The sequence below is a fragment of the Cheilinus undulatus genome, linkage group 21 (genome assembly GCF_018320785.1).
Source record: "Cheilinus undulatus linkage group 21, ASM1832078v1, whole genome shotgun sequence".
Classification (NCBI taxonomy): Eukaryota; Metazoa; Chordata; class Actinopteri; order Labriformes; family Labridae; genus Cheilinus; species Cheilinus undulatus.
The window spans coordinates 9,424,911-9,447,733 of record NC_054885.1 but is presented as its reverse complement, the minus strand read 5'-3'; the positions used below and the strand labels follow the sequence as shown (position 1 = coordinate 9,447,733).

Sequence of the window (22,823 nt, the reverse complement as noted above, 5' to 3'; positions counted from 1 at the left end):
TTTTAGTGTAAACTCATTTTGTAAGAACTTACAGGAAAAGTTGCTCACTTTAGCTTCATTAGCTAAAGCTAGCAAAGCTATGTTAGCTATGTAACCAACATTACTAGCATAGACAGTAAGAAGAATTGGACAAGAATTGGCCTGTGTGATGTCAGCCATCTGCTTACAAAAGGCGGACCCAAGCTGCTTTTGAGGCCAATCCGTGGCGGCCTCCCTGTTGAAATTGCTGTCTCAACTGAACTTTGGATCAACCTAACGACAGACAAGAGCCTGCCCACTGAGCTCGACTTCCTGTCAGCTAGCTAGCTAGCTAGCATTCTGGTTGACTGATAGGTAGCTTCTGCCTGTAGAGCTATCTGTCAATCAAATGAGACGTGCCAATCAGTGCACAGTGAGGTTTTTCCTAAATTTGATTGATATGATTTTGGTACCAAAAAATTCAAACCCCTGACAGTGAGAGCAGATGAAGACATTCACTAATGAGACATATATATATATATTTTTTAACCAGGTTGTAAACCAATTTATTTCTTGCGTAATAAACAGCTTTTTAACATGTGTTGTGGGCGGGACTTTCAGTGTTCCTACAGCCAGCCTCAAGTGGACACTCGCAGTACTGCAATTTTTTGCCTTTCTGCATTGGCTTAATTTTTCAGGACTGGAGGTTTCCGCTTGGTTACTAGTTAGCTGTAGCAATGTGAATTTTAGAAAAGTAGCTAAAGTGAACTTAGCCATGCAGATAATGTTGACAAGGGATTTACTGCTGCTTTGTGAGTTTAGCTTTAGCTACACTGGCTACATAGCAATGTTATCTATGCTATGTGGCCATGAACTATGTATGCTACGCTTGCTGCATTAAAATATTCTAATGGAGAATGGGCTTTATTTCTTGTAACCAGACTATTTACTCAGCTTTATTAAAGGTTTTATAATTAGGTAATGCAGGTTAGGTTTTCAACTTTTAACTTTTGGTATCCCAACCTTACCTTAATCCTTGCCATACACCTAAACAGAAGATTAATCTGAGTTTATTTTGAAAGTTTTGGCATATTTCAGTTTTGATTTATCCTGCATTGTGTGCATTAGCTCAAATTGGAACAGGGGCTGTTCAAAAATGGGACTTATCAGTGTTTTGGATTTTTGCTTTAAAGAGACACTGGCTAAATCAAGAGGTATGACTTTGTCCCTTGTATTTGTATTTATTTTGTATTTTTACTTATTTTTATTTGAAATATCAGGTTCAGTACATATTACTAATCACTTGCATGTAAATATGTAGGATTGTAGCCATTGGCTAATTTCTGTCCTTTTACCTAAGGCAGGTTGATGTGAACAATGTACAATCAATAAAATAGAGGTACAGTAGCAATAAAAGGTAGAGAATAAAATGACAGATAAGAATGAAAAGTACAATAAACAACCTAGACAGACAATAAACTCATGACAGATCAGAGAAAAGAAACCATGAGGATTTGGCTTTTTAAGTTAAAGTGCCTGTGTGCTAAAGTCCTTTATGTGCTAAAGTGCTTTGGGAGATAGAGTTTTAAAGTTCTGTTGTATATTGCAAGTTGCCCTATTGCACTTATTTTGCACACACAGACGTGTGTGCAGGTGTTATTGCACAGGTTAGCGTACATAGGTTTAATTATGTATGCACTATATCACAAGATTTGCATACATAAATTTATGTAAGCACATAAGGTCACTAGAATGGCTAGTCACAAACAGAATCTCCAACAACCAAACAATTACATAAAAATAACACCAATTGTCAAAATGTTGTGTATTATTCTGTAAAGTAATTTTAATATTTGTAAGTATAAGCAAAACTAAAACTAGTGAGCTATGAAAATAATCACCTGCAATGTAAAATAATAAATGACCAAATAATACCAACTTAGTTGTTTATTTATTTTGATTTATTTTCTAATCTTTTTATTTCTTCTGTCAAAAGTGTAAACTTATGGAACTGCAGTTGTTTTTTTTTTTTTAATTTGGTTGTGTTTTTTAGATTTCAGTGTTGAATTCATGTTTTTTTGCACTATTTTTTTGCACTTAATTCAAAGTCACAACAAGTGGACTCTTATTTTGAAGCTGAGGAAATGACATTTACTACAGCCCGTGGCTGGTACTGTGATGGGAGGCGGCATCAGAGAGCAGCAGAGCGACAAACCACAGCAAACTGACACACACAACTCATTTTATCTTCCGTCTTCACTCCAGTCGAGGCTGACAGCAGAAACAGCAGAGCGGGAGAACTACATTCCACTCCAAACAGGACTATTTTTGTTTTTAACCAACATGCACTAACATGCTGCTGTGGATGAAGAAGAGGCTAGCCTTAGAATAAACTCTGCACAAGTTGAAGAAGTTACTTCAGGGGGGGAAGAGGTAAGATGAGGACTTTTGAAAAACACCAGACCTTCTTGAAAAGATGGTTCTTTTTAGTGACAGCTCCCTTCTCTTCCTCTTTTTTCTTCTCTGTATTCCTCCCCTTCATGTCAACACTTCTTAAAACACAGTTTGAGTTTGTTGCTTTGGAATTAAATGAAGATTTTTAAGAGATCTGTGCTGCATCTGTAGATTCATAGCAGACACTGTAATAATGCTTTTTAAGATACTTATAACCTGTTCGGGGTGATTTGGAGGCCCTATATAAAGAAAATGTAAGAGCCTTTTCTCATTTAGCTGTAAGAAATCAGAGTAAGTGAAAGTATTATCTGGCAACCCTTTTCTGGTAAGCTAGTCCGAGAACTGCATGATAACAATCTGAAATATTAACACTCACAAAGCCAACAGTACTGGTGCATCATAATTAAAACTCACATCTTAATATTTTAACATGCTTATAGGTTTGGTGCAACTTATTAAAATAAATATTTATACTCATTTCTTGGGCAATATCATTTCTTCTGCTAGAAGTCTTTAGTTTTTATTACTTGCATGCTATTTTACCACACAGTAATCCACAGATATCTTGTTTCACATGCCTACATGCATGTAACTAACTATACTTCCTCCACATAGAGACATTTTGGGGGGGTTTGCAGGACTTGGACCTTTCAGGGGTCCCCCAGGGACTTCTTCAGAGAATCAAATGCTTATTTATCCAGTGTTAGCACCTTACTTACATGAGAGCTGGACAATTTTGAAACAAAACAAAACAAAAACAAAAAACATCTAATTGCGATTATTTTGACTCATACTGCAAATGTGATATAAACTGTTGCATTGAAGGGAATGGTCATTTTATGTCATTCTTATTTTTCACAAATACAAAGAAGGTAGGATTTTTTTTACATTTAAATTTTGCATATTATGTAAAGCATGACATCTCTGCTGAAAAAAATGTATTATAATGAACCTTCTGTTATTTAAAAATTGCAGTAGGCCATGCTGCAATTAAATCTAAATTTCAATTAATTACTCAGCCTCAATTTTCATTCTCTTTTTTTTATACACATTGCTGTGAAAAAGTATTGACACCTTCCTATTTTTTTTTTGCATATTTGTCACACTATATTTCAGATCATCAATCAAATTTTAATACTAGACAAAGATAAGCAGAAGAAATACAGAATGCAGGTTTTAAATGTTGATTTTTTTTTTTTTTTTATCAAGGGAAAAAAGTCATCTATGTGAAAAGTAATTCTCGCTTATACATCACAACTGGTTTTGCCACCATTGGCAGCAACAATTGTAAGCAAGCACTTGTGATAACTGGCAATTTGGCCACAGTGCAGTGGAGGGTTTTTAAGCATGAATGGCCTGTTTATGATCATTCCACAACATCTCAATCAGATTTAAGTCAAGATTTTGACCAGGCCACCTAAAAGCTTCTTCTTCTTCTTCTTCTTTTTTTTTTTTTTTTTTTTAAGCCAGTCAGAGGTGGACTTGCTGGTGTGTTTCTTTTTATTGTCCTGCTGCATAACCCAAGTACACATGAGCTTGAGGCCATGACCTGATGGTGTGACATTTTCCTTCAGGATTTTCTGGTAGAGAGCAGAACTCACAATTCCATCAATTACAGCAAGTTGTCCACATCCTAAAGCAGCAAAGCAGCTCCAGACCGTCACACTACCACCGCCATGTTTGACTGTTGGTATGATGTACTTTTTAGTGTTAGTTTTACTCCAGATGTAACAGGATGCACACCTTCCAGAAAGGTGTGGTCATTGTTGGTGAGATCTTGGAGTCATTTTGGTAGGCCTGCCACTCCTGGGAAGGTCCACTACTTGTCCAAGTTTTCTCCATTTGTGGATAATGGCTCTCACTGTGGTTCGCTGGATTCAAAAGACTTAGAAATGGCCCCATAACTCTTTCTAGACTCAAAGATGTCAATGACTTTGTTGCTCATCTGTTCTTGAATTTCTTTATGTGCGCCATGATGTTTTGCTTTTTGGGATATTTTCGTCTGCTTCACATTGTCAGACAGGTTCTATTTAAAAGATTTAAATCTAAAAGTCAGTGCTCATGTGCGTCATTTGTTCCTCAGGTTTGTGTTTTTACTTTCCTCTTTTTTGGTAAGAGGTTTAAAGTTTATTGTAAGTGCAGCAGTGAGATCACACTGACTGAAACAATTACACATCATTTCATGGCTTCAGATGTTTCTTTGTTTAACATTTACGTGAATTAGACATGAATCAGATGTCCGGTCTCTCTGTGCTTGCTGGCACTTTGGCTGCGAATGACCTCATGTCAAACATGAAGGCCTAGACCCTGCTGCATGCTACAGTGTGGAGAAAACACTGAGCGTCAGCAGGTTAACAGAAGCACAGAGGGACTGGCGGACTTGCTTATTAAAGTCTCAGTTGTGCTGTTTAGTATTAATGTATGCTCAATCCACGTGCAGGAGTGTGCCTCATTGTCATGAACTGATTAAAAAAAAAATCTAATTATTTACTTTATTTATTTTTGCTAAAAATAATGTCCACAAATCTCCAAAAGGTCCTGTTTTTGCAGAAAGTACAGCACTGGATGGGTTTTAGAGCACATGTTTTGTCTGCGTGTCAGCCAGTTGGTTGGTCATTGGGGGTTTTCAGTCCGTAAGATATGGTGTCAGTCAAAGAGTCATTTTTCTTAAGGTCAGACATGAACAAAATTTCAGTTCTAAATTTTCTTGGAAATCTTCCCTCAAAATCCACCAAAAATCCCTAAAATTTCAAAGAAATTGACTAACATTTCTGAGATTCTTAAACATTTTATAAAAGTATCCCATGAGAAGGACCCCAGAATTTGTTTTAATAATTCCCAAATGTTTTAGTGAAACTTTTTCATAAAGCCAGGGCATTCCAATTAAAATTTCCCCAAAACTCCATGAATTTTTTAAAGCAAATTTCTCTAAAATGTTCTGTAAAAATTCCCACAAAAGTTACAAATTAAATTCTCCAAATTCCATTAAAACGGATGACTGGGGTCCCTTTCATCCCCCCAAAAATCCCATGAAATTTCCATGATGTTGCGGAAAATTTCAAAGGACAGCCCTGACCCCAATTTCTCAACCAACCCCCCCAAAATAACAGATTTCCCAAAGTTTCATGAAAAGACAAAGATAAATTAAAGCAAATTCCCCCCCAAAATTCAAATCAGATTCCCCCAAAATAATTTTACATTTCCCAAATTTCCATGAAAATTCCTGACAGTGTTTAAACAAAGTCCCCCAAACATCCAAACAATTTTCACAAATTTCTGTGAATTTACAGAAGAAAAAGCACATTTATCCCCAAACTTCCAGTGGAACTCTCTAAAACATTCAAACACATCCCCAAATTTCCATGACAATAAGTCATGAAAATATCCCCCAAAATTATCTAAAATTTCTATGAAAATTTCATAGCAGATTGTCCCATCATCACAAGAAAATTCAGTTCAGTTCAAATTACTGGACACTCAAAAATTCTAATCCAGGAATTACATATAATGTGCATCCTCAAATGTGCATTAAGGGTCTTAGGAGGTTAAAATAAATAATGAAGGGTGTGTCTGTTTCCAGCAGCAGCAGCACCACTGCCTGTGTGTGAAAGGGCCACAGTAAATGATGTAAATGATGAAATAAAAGGAACCAGTCCAAAACAGACTCATGATTTAGACATGCTTACACTGAGTGACATGATGTCACCACATTACGTTCTCTCCTGACTGTAATGGGCACCGACTATTGTAATGTGATCTACAGAAATGGGAAGTTTTAAAATGTTTTAATTCTTTGTTTTGGAGGTAAATTATTGATTAGACATGAAATACTGAAAGGCTCAATTCACAGCAGGATGGAGCTTGCCGTCATTGTGCACGCAGTGAGCGGTCTCATAGGCTGTAAACCTAATCAGACAGGGATTACTGATATAGATAGCATAGGCTAAAGTTAATTTACTGAATTTACAACCAATCGTGGCCGTAAATATCTTCCGTACTTACCACTAAGGTTGTGGAGTTGTAGGTAGGACCAACAGACCTATAGACCCTAAAATTTAGGGTAGGTTTAACAGCATTAAAAACTGCTTTGTAGTGTTTTAGTACCAAAAAGCTGCCGTTGTATTTGTGTAATTTTTTAGACTGTGCTTTCTCTTTTTCTTTCGTAGGGCGACTGGGGTTCAGTATGCAGTTAGTCATGAGAGACAAGGGTAGAGGTTTGACCCCCAGCCCCTGCAGTCACATGTTGTGTCCCTAAATAAGACACCTAATCCCAACTGGCCCCCACTCCTGCATCAGTGATGTGTCAATGTGTACGAATGGGTTCAGTGAACACTGATACCCACTCTGCATTGCTGCCTTTGCCATCAGTAAATGGGAAAGTATTGCTTGCAGTTAAAAATGCTTTGAGCGTACAAAAGACTGGAAAAATGCTATGCAAGCTCAAGTCCATCACCAATCTCATTTGGCAGCTCTTGGTTAAAATATGACCAAGGATCTGATTTTTGTTTGTTTTGTAACTTTGTGATCACATCACTAAATTCTGGGTATTTTAGAACATGTGGTGTTGAAATGGATCATTGTATTAAAATATATATGCATAACAGTGAAGTAGGTATTTACAGTAGGCAGTTCATAATCCTGCAAGGACTGAATGAGACCTTGTCAAATATTTTAACTTTTTCTTGTCATCTCAGCTCATGAAAACTTTTCACTACAGCTGATTATTTGACTAGTTTTCAATTGATTGAAGTAAACATACATACATCGGCAGTCCCTTTAGGCAAGTATGACTGTCCTTCATGATGGGTCTTCAGATAGCTGTAGAGGCTGATCTGCCATCCACTTTGTTACAGATAGGGCAGGGGAATCTGGTGGTGATCAGGGTTGGTGCTAGTTTCACTCTCTCCTTGCATTGCTGATGCTTTGTCTCTGGAGCATGGCAGAGATTTGTTTCATGAGGTGTGGTGCCGTCCTGTGCAGATGTTTTCTGTGAATGTCAAGTTCTGTTGAAAGTATAAGGCAGAAACCACACCAGATGTTTAGTTGCTCTAACTTCTCAGAAGTACTTATTAGAAGCTTTTTTACTCCATTTGTCTTTGCTTTTGGAAAATCTTTCACTTTCTGTTGAAGTTTAGACAAAACAGTTTGAAGATGCATGATGAGCATGATCTTTTCACGGAGTAAGTTATACATGATGTACTGAAATAATGGAAGAATAACCTTATAAAGAAATTATTGATATAAGAAAAAACATTTTCCCATATTGCTGCAACAATAACACCTCTGCCCCTATCAACTTTTCAATAACAGAATACAATCATTTACTAATCAGAATCAAGTTTTCAAAAAAGCTCATCAACATAAGCTGAAAGAGCTAAGCTAAAGAAGTCTTATCGGTGGTTGCCAACAGTGCCTGGTCACACTGATGCAGTGGAACTCAGCCATTTCTAGTTAGGGATGTGAGCCAGTGTTGAGGAAGTGTACTAAGCTGGTGTGCAGTTGGGAGCTCTCACATTAGTCAAATAAAGTCAGCTTTGATGTTTGGGCACAGTACGGGTACAATATTTGCACCTTCAAATTAATAACTAGTTGTTCCACCCTAGGCCACTCCAAAACCTTCATTTTTTTTTAAGCCATTCAGAGGTGGACTTGCTGGTGCGTTTTGGATCATTGTCATGCCGTACAACCCAAGTACACTTGAGCTTGAGATCTGATGGCCTGTCATCCAGATCCAGGGAGCAGTAAAGCAGCCCTAGACCATCCCACTACCACCTCCATGTTTGAAAGTTGGTATGATTTTATTTTTATAAAATGCTGTGTTAGTTTTATGCCAAATGTTTTGCCCAGTCTCTTTCTTATTGTTGAATCATGAACACTGACTGGAGTACGTTTGGAGTACTTTAGGCCAGCCACTTCTGGAAAGCTTCACCACTCTTCTAAGTTTTCCCCATTTGTGGATGAGGGCTCTCATCGTGGTTCGCTGGAGTTAAAAAGCCCTAGAAATGGCTTTGTAACCTTTTACAGACTGATAGACGTCAGTGACTTTGTTTCTCATCTGTTCTTGAATTTCTTTAGATTGCAGTATGATGTGTTGCTTTTTCAGATCTTTTGGCCTACTCCACTTTGTCAGACAGGTTCTATTTAAGAGATTTCTGGATTCAGCAGGTCGGTGGCTAGTGAAATTGAACTTAGCTTTTCATCAATTGTGGTTGATTGATTGACGGTTCATTTATGATTTAAAAAGGGAGGCAGTACTTTTTCAAATATGGTCTGGTAGGTTTGGATGGCTTTTTCCCCCAAAACACATGGAATCATCATTTAAAAACTGCATTTTGTCTTTACTCCTTATCTTATTTAAAATTTGTTTGGTGATCCGAAACATATGAGAGTGACAACTACAAAGAAAGAGAAAGAAATCTGGATCTTTTGTATCTTTTCAACTACCTTAATAAACCTTACTTGTTTAGCAGATTTAGACACTTTACAGATTGAATTTTACATTCTAAAGTGTACATCAATATTATTAGGTATTATAAATGTAGTGCGATATGTTACTTGTCAGAATTGTCCTACTGTGAAGAGAAAACATAATATTTTGAATGAATATAAAGACATGGGTATAGACAGTCTAACACAGGTGTATCAGACTCAATCACAGCCGGGGCCGGATTCTGAATTGAGGTCTAATCTGAGAGTCTATATGGGTCAACATTTAACCATAAACCGTCAACCTTGTTTTCATGGGTAATGAATTACAGGGGAGAAACTTGATGTTAGATAAAGTCAAAATTAAGTTTTAAGGCTCAAAATCTGAGATTAAAAAGTCAAACTTATTTGTTCAAATGGTCAAAACATGAAATTAAAAGTCAAAATAATGTTTTTAGAAGGCAACTATATGAGATAGAAAGTAGAAATCATTAGTTTAAAGGGTCAAAATATGAAAGAGAATTTAAAATTGGGAGTCTACAAGGCAAAAACAATGGATTAATAATAATAAAAATAATAATAATAATAATAATATTTTTATAGCACTTTTAAAAAATGGTTTAACAAAGTGTTTTGACACGAAGAAAATCAAAGCAGCAAGACAAAGACAACAAAACAACAACAACAACGAGAGAACACTCAAGGGGAGGGAACATAGACAAGATCAAAACCCAAACTATACATTCAGCCCAAACAACATTATTACTGAAACATTATTGGAAATACAAATCCATGGAAGTCATAAGAGCTTTGATATGTTTTACATGACATCACCTGAACTGAGACTAACCTGAGAGGTCATTAAAACAAAGACATCATAAGAACCCACAACTACCCGGCCAACACAGGAACCCAACCACAGAGCCTGAGACCAAGGGGACTGAAGTTTTAAAAGGCAAGTAAACGAGACGTAATAAGAACTAAAACATTAAGAGAAGTAAAACTGTAAAGGAAGAAGAACTGTAACAGAATAAGTCTGAGGAGGGAAAACACTAAAATGATACAAGCATCAAGAGAATAAAAGCTAAAACCAGTAATACTCAGAGTTAGGAATTTAAAAAGGTAAAAATGTGAGATGAAAAGTCAAAATAACACTTTTAGAAGGCAAATATATGTAATAGAAAGTCCAAACCATGAGTTTCAAATGTAAATATATGAGATAAAATTTGAAATCGTGATTTGCGAAGATCAAAATATGAGATAACATTTGAAATCATGAGTTTTAAAGGTCAAAATATCAATTAATCTTCAATGGTGAGTCTACTAGACCAAAATATTGGATTGAAAGTCAAAGTTGGGAGTTTAAAAGGTCAAAAGGTGAGATAAAATTCAAAATTATGAGTTTTAAAGGTCAAAATCAAACTCAATATTTAAAATTGTGAATCTGAAGGGTCAAAATATGAAATGAAAAGTCAAAATCATAAGTTTAAGTCATTGTTGTGAGATGCAAAATTGAAAATATGAAAGAAAAACACAAATTAATCCCGTTTGTCACATTCCTGACTTTTTTTTCCCATCTAATTATGTTTTCAAATTTGCAAGACTTCACAAGGATGTTGAAACCATCAAGCTTAAAATCTAGGTTAAATTTACATTTTTATATTGGATGAAATCTACAGACCTCATACCGGCAGCCGAATTATAATAAAAATACGATATGGTGAGTTTGACACTCCTGGTTTAACACATTCAGCACTACAACAATGAGAACGTCTATTTTGAGATGTGCTGTCCAGTCTATGTACAAATGATCTAATCCCCTGTTTCTGGTAAATACTAGAATAGAGAACAACAGTGTAATTGTTCAGTTTTGGCTTCTTCTCTTCATGTTTTCTGATTCAGAGAATCATTTGCATGACCATCTTTGCACACAGATAGATATTCTGCAGGTGCACATTGAGGAAAAAACACACAAGGCACTGAAACTTCATGCAACAGTGCAAGCGACACTTAAAAGCACAACTGAAACTGTGTGCAGTTTTATGGTTTCAATACAGTTACTGAAAATGCTGCATGATGATATCCAGTTGCTTTGAGAAAATGTCAAAAATTACTTCAGTCTGATGAAGACACAGCCGTCTCCTCAGTCTGTACCATGGCTGTGCTGTTAGTTTGTTATGCTAAAAAAATCCTAAATCCTGAAAAGGATCCCAAAGTAGGGCCCTGAAAGACAAGGCATGAAATATGTTTAATCATTTTTACAGCAGTGGCAGTCAGTCAACAATTTTACCTAAATCCATGCCACTGGTTGTGATGCTGATTCAGCCCTCTTTTGTTTTGTAAAAGCCCGAAAATGATGTGACATCTTTGCCTTTAACATTGGGCGTACCCCAAAATCTTCTCATGGCAAGCATCACAGTTGAGCAAGAACGTGGTGTCAGTTAGCAAAAGTTGTCTTAAAAACCCTGATAAAGTTTTTGCTTCTGCTACCCATCAATCTACATAGATAGGACGGATTGTCACTACCTGGAGCGTGCTTGAATGATGCCTCAGGCTGTCTAATGTTGTGTCCTGTGGTAGGTTAAGGATCTTATTGGAAGTGCATTTCGGCAGAATTGAGATTGAAAGTCAGTGTTTGTCTCAGAGTTTCTGCTAGACTTTTTTGTCTCCAGCCAGAATGATGGGGGGGCCTCAAGAATTTCAGCCTTTTAGAACTGGACATTTGCTTTAGATAAACATGTGACCAATAACCTGAATTCAACAGCAATAAAACATTTAAAAACAAAGGCACAGTGATACAGCTTCATATCCTTACTATAGCAGGACTGAGGACACATTTTTGTTGACCCAGAAGAGACCGAGCCTGACGATAGAGTATTTTATTACAGACTGCTTGACAAGTATTACCCTTGACCAGACATTGGAAATAACAGGGAAATCATTCATTTATTTGTCATTGTGTAAATTAATAATAAACACAATTAAAATTGTAGTTGCACAGTTTACGCTTATGTTTAATGTATGAATAGCAGCACTTAGCTTCATGTTAGCTCTGTTAGCGCTAAGTTAGCACATTAACTGCTACCACAACAAATAACTTACCAGTGCTCCATTACATTGACAACACTCTAAAACTTGGCATTACAAATAAAGATCCAGTCTTACCGTCAGTTGTCTCATATTAGTCTTCATAAACTGGTGATCTCAACTGTAACCACCACTAAAACAGTAAATCCAACGATTGTTGTTTCTTCAGAGTAGTCCTGAAGAAAGACAAAACATCCACTGTGGATAGTTCAGTACAGTCCTGGCTTTTCCCACACTTCTGCTGCTGATTAGCCAGAACACCCTAAGCGTGATCACCCAGGTATGGGGAAATCAGTCCGCGCCCCGGCCACTTCATCTGGGTTTATGCTGCTCAGCTGTTTACAGTTCCCTTTGTTTTTGCACCTTGATTACCTGCAGCGACAACTAAGTAAAAATTATTTCATGCTGTTGATTTCCCCTGTTTTCAGGAGTTCTAAACCTCCCTGGAGATAAGTTTTGTTTGACGTCATCCATGTTGATCACATGACTATTCACCGCCTAAATTAACCATGTGCTGTGTTGCATAGATAAACAACCCTGCACCGAACCAGCGTGGGCCGCAATAAAATTACTTTTAGTTTATATTAAAGGATTCTTGACACAATATATTCAATTTTTCCTTTTTACTTATTTGTTAATTGGCATGTTTCTCAGTTGGACATTTAGGCTGTTAATATTTTTTATCTGCCAGATATTTGCCTATGAAACCAGCCACAAAACGGTTAATGCTGGTTAACCAAAACTCTGGATTGTCCTCTAATCAGGACAGAAGCATTGTTTGTTTAATTTAATTTTAAAATGCAAGGATAAACCTTGTTTTAGTTGATGTAACTTAATTATTTGCATCTTTTCTTTTTGTGTTTGTCAGAAACCGAGAAATTTGATAAATTTTAGACATTTTTAACCTGATAATGAAGTCTTTGATGTAATAAATGATGAAATTGAAAGTTAGGGGAAGAGTTTCTATCTACTGTATATCGACTGAATGTGACATGCCTTTTGGATTGAAGTAGTCACAATATGGCATTTAGTTTAAGTAGGCCACATGAGCAGGAAAACCACAATCGTGTTGTGCTTTTGAAATGCTGACCCTGTCAGCTCTGCGGTTGTTTAACACAATCACACAAACGTCATTAAAACAGAGTAGAAAGGCATTACACCCAAATCCTCCTTTTAAAGTTACATTTCGTCTTTCCAGTCCCAACTACCCTCCTTTGATTTAGCACTGATGGTGCTATCTGCCAGTAGTTTCTCTAATTTCTGCCAATAGACCTACATCCGGTCCTGCTTTCAGATTCTTCAAAGGTCCTCTCTTTTGTTATACAGAAACCGATCAGCCAGTAAAAGTTGTCTTTAGAGCTTTGAGTTGCATATTAAGTAAAAAAAAAAATCCCCACAGTCTTACAGGAACAGTTTTCTGTTCCAAAACTGTGCTTGATTTCCTCTTTATTTATTTATGTTATGAACACATGGTCAGCAGTTTAGACAGAAATAAGAAAGAAGTCGTTCTTTTTAAAGATACTGTATGTGGGAAACAGAATACATACGTTTGTAAAGTTTAACCTCATCCCCAGAATTTCATTAGGAAAAAAGGATGGAGTATTCATGAGAAAATTCCTTGTAGTCCTGTTTTTTATGTTCATAGGTAAAACGGCTTGGTTTGTCTATGAATAGTTTATCCTTTTCCAACAAACTGTGCATGACTTTTAATTTCTAATCAATTACTTTTTTCTTGGAGAAAACTGATTTTGATAATATATGTTTCTGCGTATGGTTTCAGCCATTACTATAAGTGGTGAGGAATTACAAAGTGAATGTTCTAGAGTATTGTACTTAGGAAATACATTCCAAGTATCTGTATTCAACTTGAGCATCATTCGGGAAATTTTTCACTTTTGCTAAACCACATTCAAAAGATAAGTATCATACTTTTGACTCCACTTTATTTCTATACATTTTCTCATTATTCACTACTTACTGGACAAAAATGTATTTTTTCAAAAGAAGAATGATACAATCTATGCATTTCAATATTGTTTTAATTGTAAATAAATAAAAATGGTTGTTTCAATGCCAGAATAATACATTTTGATAATTTTGAGTAAAAATTAAAAAGTCCTACACACTTAATATTGGACATTTTTTATTTTTATCAACCACAATTGCAGGCAAACTCCAACACATTATCTAAATAGAACAAAAACAGTGGCGACATTTCCATAAATTGAAGTTTAAAGTTCTGCACTGTTCAGCTAACAAAGAGTAACTTTATTTTATAAAAGACAATACTATAAGGTTTTACAATTTTCTAAACTTAGATAAAACGAATCTCCATTGTTTTAGTGATTGACAGTATCAAAAAAGAACATTTTTTAAATTATCCTGTAATATTTTTAACCAATAGAGAGAGACAATAATGCCTAAATTGTATAATAAAATTAGCAACATTTAACTGAGGTTGTCAATTTTTGAGACAGACTCGGTTGTCAAAATCTTAAATACTGTGTTTTTACACACAAAAATAAATCTCCATTATTTTGATGATCACTGGTAACAAAAAGCACAGAGTCTCTTCATCATATTCTTCACCAAAAAAGATTTAATCATCAAACTAGGTGTTTCTTGTGGTTGTGAGTGGGAGTGTTGTGGTAGGAATGAACTTTGACGTGTGTTTCACTTTATTTCATGTTGTCTGGAAAATGTATGTAATCTGTTTCATTATATTGCAGACCACAGGAAATGTGGCTACACCCATTTGCTGACTCCAACTCAGAAATAAACTGTCAGTTGCACAAATATGTTGCAAACATCTGGAAAAGTGGGGTTAACTGGAGAGGAGTGTTGCCAAAATATTTGGGCAATTTAGACAAGGTCTATCAGCTTGTCGGAAATTTTTGATAATTAAAAACAATAAATTACACGATATTGGCCGTTCCAGGTTTCTATCTATGTTGCTGAGGTATCAAACAATGTTGATTTTTCATTTTAACAGTTTAAATACTGGTTTAAAGCATATGTTACAAAGTAGGGCTCAAGCAAATTTATTATATTAACAACTATTACAGCAATTTATTAATCATTTTAAAGCGTTATCATTTAGGTTGCTCTAAGCAGTTTATCTCTGACTTTCAGCAGCTTTAACACTTTCAGTCAATTTTAGCTGACTAGAAATCTAAGACTTATAGCTTACACTGAGCTGACTGCTACTACATTATATTTACTTTATTGCATATCCACAAATCTAAGTGGTCTGGGGACGTAACAGTGAGATTTAGCCAACTTTGAATCCAAGACTTTAAGCAAAATGCTAAAATGTTAAGTTAACTTCAGCCACATTTTATCTATCCTACTGCTGATCCAAAATTTAGCGATTTGGGCACTTTACAGTGAATTTGAGCTAACTTTAAGCTAACTGCTGCTACATTCCATCAACTCCACTGTTGACCCGTGGCTTTGAAATAACTTTTAGTGTGTTTTGTCTGTCTGTTTGCTTACAATATCAACTGTTTATCTAAAACAAGTGAACTTTAGCTGCATTTCTACATACAAGAAAATGCCCTGATGACAAAACCATTCATTTATGGCTTTAAGCAAGTAATTCATGTGTTTTAAGTCAGGGCTTCTAAACCTTGGGGAGACACAGAGAGGGTCTCCAGATGCCTTAGAAAATAAGAACTTTTTTGAACAACATTTTTGCCACTTTACATCAATTGTGCCTAATTTTAACCCATTTTTATCACTTTTTACCTCTAAGTTAGCCAATTTTAACACATTTTTACAACTTAAAACCTTTTTTTTGGTCCATTTTATGTCGGGGGGGGGGTAAAGGTGGGACGCAAATGCAGACCCGGGTTTCTTAAAGTTAACCCCAAAGGTATAACCACTAGAATTGCGAACAATTATTGGAAGAGGAACTGAAACAAAATGGGAGAATCCCAAACCAAAAGTGCCCATTTCAAATCACACTGAGAAAAACATGAGGAACTAAACCACGACTGCCCAGCAGCTGATAAGAAACTAAATTTCTTGGGCAGTCTAAGAAACAGTCTTAGGGACATTAATATACAAAAGCCACCCAACTGGTGTTATGAGAAAACTAAAAGACTGGACAAAGAAATCCAGCAACAACCTTGAAATATTTGAATCAGGGAAAACACAAGAAGGCTCAAGAAGTGCTTTGGTTCACTAAAATTCATGGAAACAAAGGAAATTTGGAGAGAAGCTCTCACTACCTCTGATGGTGAGATAATGAGTCAGCACAGAGCAGAAGAGCTGAAGAGTATAAGTAAGCTTCCCACACCTGGTCACAATCAAGGCCAGTCAGCCACACACACCTGACTCTGCACTGAGTTGATTCCCTCACCTGCCTCTGTGAGCAGTGAGAGTGAGAACCCTCACATTTTAAACCCTTTCCACCACTTTTTTTCCGCCTGATTTTGCCACTTCTAAACCGATTCTTGCAACTCTCCGCCTATTGTTGGCTCTGGTGACACATTATTGCCACTATTAACCCCTTTTACCACTTTTTAAGTCACATTTCACAATTTGATATACCTATTTTTTTTTGCAAGTTTCTGACTATTTTTGCTTGCATTAACCCTGTTTTGCCAGTTTTCATCAATTCTTATCCCGTTTTACCAAATTTCCAGCTATTTTTGCTTTTCTAATGCCATTTCAGCCACTTTTGAATCCCTTTTACCACTTAATACGCCCATTTTTTTGCCATTTTAACACATTTTTGCCATTTTTTGCTTATTTTTTGCCACCTATCTAATTTTTGGGGCATTTTTAGACCATTTCTGCTACTTTAAAATCTAATTTCACCATCTTTCCAACCATTTTTTTTTTTTTTGCCATTTTTAACCCATTTTAGCTATTTTTAACATACTTTAGTTTTGTATTTAACCAAAGGATTTACATTTTTAAGAGGGCTACTTGCTACACACATGAATCAAAATGCCTTTCTTTGATAAGAGTGGTTTCTATTCAGGTTAAATATAAACTACCACAGTTTAACTTTACAATGGATCATGATTTTGCTGGCCCCCAGTTTGGCTGGGCCCCAGAAAGCTCTCCCATTTTTCCCCCTTATGGGCGGCCTTGTCTGCACATGACTATTCTTGAATGTGCATGGCCGTGTTCAGCCACCTTCAGCTACAGTGGGGGTCCCTGGTCTCTGGCACCTTTATTTTGGGGGTCGTGGGCTAAAAAGATTGAGAACCCCTGTTTTAACTAATTGCAGCTACATTTTATCTGATTTTTAGCTATCAAGTCGTGTGTTTTAACTACCTGCTACCACACTGTATCTGGCTTCTAGCTAGCTATCAATTCACATGATTAAGCTAACTGCTAGTATATTTTTTATCAAGTTTTGGCTTACTATTAATTTATGTTTAAACTTACTACTGCTCCATTTGATGTGTTTTTTTTTTTTTTGCCAACCCTCAGTTTATTTGTTTAACTAACTGGGGCTACATTTTGTCCAAATTTTAGCTAACCATACATTCATGTGATTAAACTAACTGCTGTTTCATTATGTCTGATTTTTGCTTAGTATTAATATGTGTTTTAACTAACTGCTGCTACATTTGATCTGATTTTGGCTTAGTATTAATATATGGGATTAAACCAACTGCTGCTACATTTGATCTGATTTATAGCTAACCATCAGTTCATATGTTTAACCAACTGCTGCTACATTTTTGTCAGATTTTTTTGCTATCAATTCTAGGGGTGGTTAAAAATATTGGTTAATCGATACATTGCAATATTTCCTCCCCCAATTCAATATCGATTCAGCAAATCCTCTGAATCGATTCACCTCCTGGCCAGTGGGGGTCGCTGTGCGTGTGATTCGCGTTGTATGGACGGAGGCCGCACTCGACCAAACAACAACCAACCAACCATGACCATGTTATGTGAGGTTTATCACAATCTCCAAGAGGACAGAAATAGTTTTTAAGTTAAAATGCACTTTTCTTTTTCAGTGTTTATACAGAACTGTCATGTTTTTTACTTTTGTACTCCATCTGCACAAATAAGTTATTATTGTGCAAATTTTTATTTTCAGATGTTTTATTGCTCAAAAATGTGAGGTGACTTACCAAATATGTTCACATGGGCATGAAAATAATTATTAAAAAATTGTCAACAGGTTATTTGTGTATTTCTACTTCTTACTCAATCGACATTGAAGCATTTAAATCAATATCGAATCGAATCGATATCGAATTGAATCGCAACCTAAAGAATCGAAATCGAATTGAATCGTGAGGTTCTTAACAATACCCAGCCCTAATCTATTCATATCTTTAACCATCAATGGTTGTCTTATCACTAACTGTTGCTACCTTTTATCTGATTTTTAGCTAACTGTCAATTCATCTCTTAACTTACTGCTAAATTTAATCAGATTTTTAATCAATTGCTGCTACATTTTATCAGATTTTTTAGCTAATCGTCAACTCGTGTTTTAACTTAATGCTTCTACGTTTTATCAGATTCCTAGCTACCTACCAGTTTTTGTCTTTTGGCTATCTACTGCTACATCTAATCTATGACTTTTAGCTAACTATTTCAACTATTTTGTCTGAGTTTAGCTGAGTACTCCATGACTCTTAACTTACTGCTGCTATTTTCTATCTATTAAGATTTTTAACAAACCAGTTCAACCATTGAGGCTAAAACCTTCTTTTAATGCCTACAAACCTTTCTCTGTAACTTTTAGCTATTTCTAACTGTTGTCTGGGTATTTATTTAGCAATCTGTTTATGCTACTGCTGCTTTAGACAACTGTTTGGCTGTCTATCAACAACTTGAAGTTGGTTCTACAACTTATGGTTGATTTCACACACACTTTATAGCTTTATTTTAAAAGTAAGTTATATTTAAGCACTTTAGGGCTTTCACTTTTTCTTCAAAACACATCTTTAAACATCTTCTCTACAGTCGTCATAATTACCTTCTACTCCCTCTGACTCAAGTTTTGTATTTAATGCAGGTTAAATAGGGCTTCTGGCATTCATGAGTTACATCTGAGAGTATAATTTTTATAGATGTAGAAAACTCAGACAAAAAATTCATCTATTAAGAGATGTGTGTTTTTTGAGAGAAAACAGGTGGCATTTTTAGCACTGTAACTCGGCTCATATCAGAGATCAAAGATATAAAATGTACGTTTGCAAAGCTAAAGCTGCACATGGAGTCAAGGCATTTTTTTTCTTTGCACCGTAACTCACCACATCCTTCACTCCAAAACCACACACGGCGGGAAGGTATTCTTCACATTGGTGGGAAAATAACAAAACCCAGCTGTGAAACTAACATATCTGAATCCTTACATGAACTGCAGCATTATATTTTCAGTGATGTGACTGATGCTGACCTCTGGTCTCATTATGTTTGTGCTTCTGTAAACAGAAGAAAATGAGGAACAATTTAGACTCTTCCCAATTTAAAAATAGATTACTAAAGAATTTTTTCCAGTTCCTTCTGTCTTTCCGTCATTTTTATTCATGTCGAGAGCTTTTAACCCTAGAGATGCGTCACATATGAACACATACTGTAAAAATACAGGAACTGAAATGTTGAATAATAATCACTGCTGATGTGAAGTTTCATCCTGTGACAACTTGTTCTCTAAAACAACATCCCATGAAACTCAACAGAATATAATGGATTAACAGCTCTCTATCATTTTAGATTATACAAAACAAATGAACCCTGCTGATCACAACATGGAGATGTCATTCTCATAGCTGAGCAGACATATATCTACATTTTTTTTTATTTCAAAGAGTTTATACACACTCTGCAGTGAAAAAATAACACTGCATTATATTATTATATTTTGCTTTTCATGCTCTTTTTTTAATTGTAGTTCCAGTTGTAAACTTTTATTCTAAATTCTTACCCCGCATAACTTCATAAAACATACATCAGCTGGTTTCTGATCATTTTAGAAGGCAGAAGTGAAAATCAACAATCTTCAACATGGTCATGGTGTACTGAAGAGGATGAGGGCCATGAGTGAAGGACAAACATGCTGTAAACTCTGAGAATAAATCTAAACGAAGCATAAAAAGTCAAAATACAGTTTTGGCGTTATAGAGGAAATATGGAGCGTCACGTCAGCCTCTCTTCAGTCACGGGCGTTACTGACGGCAATGAGAGCTGCCAGAGCCCCAATAACCCAACACTGACATCTGCACTGTGTCGATGAGGTAGAAGAGAGAGGATTTCTTTGTTGTTAAATCCAATTCGGAATTTTCCCATGTTCATTGATACAATGCATTCAGAAGAGACAGAGATCTGATGTTTGTTAATCTAATAAAGCTTGACTTTATTCTTAAAATGTACATTTTTTTCCACAAACCTAGTCTTTAGAGAGACTGAAATAATTTAATAATAATTTTAATTTTGTTTTATTCATGACATTTTGACTTTTTTCTTAACATTTTGACTTTGATTTCAAAGGAGTATTCTAACCTAATTCCCAAAATTGTGTCTTTATTCTTTACATTTAAACTTTTTTCTCATGATTTCAACTTTATTCACGTTGTGAGTTTTTTTCTTGACATTTCGACTTTATTCATGAAATTGCGTTTCAGCTTTATTACTGATATTTGAACTTCATTCACAACTTTTTGGCATTACTTGACATTTCAACGGTTATCTTGAAACAGTATTTCAACTTAATCTTTGAAATCTTGACTATATTCTTGAAATTTTTACTTTGTTTTCAACAGTTTGACTTTTTCTACACATTTCAGCTTTGATCTTGAAACAGTATTTCAACCTTATTCTCAAATGCTCAACTATTTTCTCATCATTTCAATTTATTCGCCATGTTTTGACTGTGTTCTGGACATTTTGACTTTAATCTTAAAGCAGTATTTAATTTTTTAATCAGTTTTTGTCTTTATTCTTGACATTTCAACTTGTTCTCATCATTTGGGATTTATTCATGTTATTTTACACATATCTTGACATTTGGAATTTGATCTTGAAACAGTTTTTCAACTTTATTCTAAAAAAACTTTGTCTTTATTCTTTACATTTTAACTTTTTCTCATCACTTCAACATTATTCATGTTATTTGGACTTTTTTCTTGATATTTTAACTTTAATCTTGAAACAGTATTCCAACTATCGTCTGAAAATTGTGTCTTTAATCTTGACATTTCAACTTATTCTCATCATTTCAACTTTATTAACATTGTTTTTACTTTTATTGACATTTGCACTTTAATCTTTTTTAACTTTCTTCTCAAAATTTTGCCTTTATTCCTCACATTTTGATGGCTTACTCCTCATTTCAACTTTATTCTTGAAGTTCGAGGCATTACGTTTTTTTCCTTCACCCCTGGTCCCAATTCTGTCCCATATATGCTGCATCATGACTTTACAATGATGATGATTTTAGAACAAATAGGTTTTAAAAAATGATGTTACCTCTAAAGGATGTCCAAATGAGGAATAGATTTGTTGGTATTTTGAATCTAATTTTGAATTCAAGTTCGCTTAGTAGTAGGAAAGCAGAAAATCATGCCCCTTCCCCTTAAGCTTGGCTAAAACCCAGATAACTGACACTCGGCCCATTGTTCTTATGAATTACTTTATTTCAATATCAAACAACTTAAGCTGAGCAATTTGGTGATAATGTGCAATACTGAACAATATTGCATTTGCCATTCTGATAAAATAAATTAGTGATATCATGAGTCTGCCTGATTGGTTATCAAGGAAAATGCAGAGAATAATCATATTTTGTAAGTGTGTCTTTCTCAACTCAGAATACAATTATAAATTATCATAAGAGAAAATATAAAACTTTACATTTTTACAGTATTGGTCTCAAAATAAAATTTTCCAAAAAAATAAAAGTCTTTTTTAAAAATAAAGAAATAGTGGCACGATAGTAAACTCAAAGGCCTTTCTGCAGGTATCTTTGTAAACCTTTCAAGTACTACATAACTTAAGATGACTGCAGTCTTTTATGTGATTATGTAATTGCACAACCTGACTTCTCAATTGCGATTACATTAATTTTACAACAACACCACACCCACAATCTATGAATCTGCCAGACCGCAGGCAGACGAAGTTATTTAACGGACCATTAGAAGCTCTGCTGTGCTCTACTGATCTGAATATTACAACAAACTCGATCACACTACATCCATTAAGACCAACCTGTGCTTATTAAATTCAAAATGAAAAACCTTTTGATATACAACAGCCTACAGACGGGCTCCAAAAGTACAGCAGCATTTCACAATAAAAGCACTAGAGATGACATGACAGGAAGCCGTACGCTCTTGTTAACGGAAACTGAAGATAACAGAAGATTAAGATTGCAATCATTGTTTTCCAAAATTAAGGTCCATGTGGATAAAAAAGCCTAATGTTAATATTCTAATATAACAGATTAACTGTCAAGTGTCTGCTCTAGATGCTTCTATGTGGTTTCATGACAGAGCCTGACTTTCTTTTCCTCTTGTTTTCAGTCTCTATGCTAAGCTAACCTAAGCTAAGCCAAGCTAAGCTAACCAGCTGATGGCTCTCTTTATTTTTGTTTAGATAAATATGAACTGTATTCATCTTCTTGTTAAGCTGTCACCAATGGTGGAAATGAACAAAGCTACTAAAAATGTTGAACTAAACCTTTACTAGTTTTTCAGTGGCTTGCTACACACTGTAAACTGACTTCATCTCTATAAGGCATACATCTTTATTTGACTAATAATAAAAAAAAATATCCAACTTTGTTCAATAATTTCTGTATTCCTAAAATGAAAAAGGACCAAATGCCTTCTCTACTTTTTACTCATTTCTTCAACCTGTGATTTTATCACTCATTCCGAGAGAAAACAAGCTGCCTGAAAGCAGTTTTATCA

The 22,823-nt window shown here is 35.3% G+C and overlaps 1 protein-coding gene across 4 annotated transcripts in view; it reads left to right on the top strand.

The window, feature by feature from the left end:
• Positions 1-2,183: 2,183 nt before the first annotated feature.
• Positions 2,184-22,823, top strand: part of grap2a (GRB2 related adaptor protein 2a) — a 30,831-nt gene continuing 10,191 nt past the window's right edge. For 2 of the 4 annotated variants that reach the window (XM_041816819.1, XM_041816818.1), the window contains exon 1: positions 2,184-2,391. The gene's annotated coding sequence lies outside the window, so the exon portion shown is untranslated. The remainder of the gene's footprint in view (positions 2,392-22,823) is intronic. The other 2 variants (XM_041816817.1, XM_041816816.1) reach the window with 1 other exon arrangement.